At 38.0% G+C, this 1,190-nt stretch overlaps 1 protein-coding gene across 1 annotated transcript in view; it reads left to right on the forward strand.

Annotated features, from left to right (window-relative positions):
- Positions 1–308: 308 nt before the first annotated feature.
- Positions 309–1,190, forward strand: part of LOC104163546 (echinoderm microtubule-associated protein-like 4) — a gene marked incomplete at its 3' end in the record, with an annotated part of 66,455 nt that continues 65,573 nt past the window's right edge. The window contains exon 1 of the mRNA XM_009702588.1: positions 309–485. The remainder of the gene's footprint in view (positions 486–1,190) is intronic.

A 1,190-nucleotide genomic window follows, 5' to 3' on the forward strand; every position in this document is an offset into this window, starting at 1 on the left:
GTAAGCTTGTTTTTATTTCTATGCTATTTTAACAGAATGGACATTGTCTCTTCTGGTTGTAATAGGGCAACACTCCTTCTGTTTTAGCTCGTGATTAGTAACGTTTCTGTCTTGAAGCATTAGTTTGACACATTTAACATAACTGCTATTCCTTGTTTGCCTGAATATGTTTGTTTAAACATCTTCAGTATTTCAAAATGATTGGACAGACATACTCATGCTGTACATACTTCTTTCTGCAGCTTTTAGTTTAGAACAAGTCGGTTAAATCCCTCTTTCTACTCTGCTTTCCCACTGTACAGATGATAGCATCTCAGCTGCGAGCACATCTGATGTCCAGGACCGTCTTTCAGCCCTGGAGCTGAGAGTACAGCAACAAGAAGATGAAATCACTGTGCTAAAAGCAGCATTGGCTGATGTGCTAAGGCGTCTTGCTATTTCTGAAGACCATGTAGCTTCTGTGAGAAAATCAGCACCAAGTAAAGGTAAGCCCATACTTGGTAAACTTTTTCTAGAGTCAGAATGTTATCATTTAGAATATTCTGTATTGATCACTTCTTTTTTCCCTTTTCTGTCCCATTTGGAAAGTCAGGTGTATTTTGTGCTAGAGGGCTTAGTTTTTTAAGAGTGGCTTTATAATATATGGCTAATAGATACCTGAAATATGCTTATTAATTTTGCTGTTTGCTAACACTTTTATGTACTTGACACCCCTAAAAATTTACCTTACTACTTGTTAAAATGTTCCTGTTCTAATTTAAATGGTGAAATGCTTTACAGCTACAGTCTTTACCCTGCCACTGGAGGTTATGGGGCTTATGGGGCAGTTCTGAGTCTCAGCTTTGACTTCACCTAGAAGTTACTCAACTGAAGGGGCATATTAGAGGCTACATTTCCCCCTGCTCCTAAATTAAAAAGAAAACAAAAAATCCAAAACGTCTCGACACCAAATAAGAAAGCTTTCTGAATATAGTTAATTTTTGTTCATCTACAGAGATAACTCACTACCAGTAGGTTTCTTGTAAGAAGTGGCCATGTAGCCACTCAGCAATCTCTCTTTTGATTAGTGGCTAACAACTTTTACATTGCAACTTTGAAATATATAGGATTGTTTAAAAGTAAAGAAACTAGATGCTGTTTGCAGTAATTTTTACATACTTCCCCCCCTCCCCCCCCCCCCACACCCCACC

Source organism: Cariama cristata, unplaced genomic scaffold, assembly GCF_000690535.1.
Source record: "Cariama cristata isolate BGI_N322 unplaced genomic scaffold, ASM69053v1 scaffold18290, whole genome shotgun sequence".
In the NCBI taxonomy this organism is placed as follows: domain Eukaryota; kingdom Metazoa; phylum Chordata; class Aves; order Cariamiformes; family Cariamidae; genus Cariama; species Cariama cristata.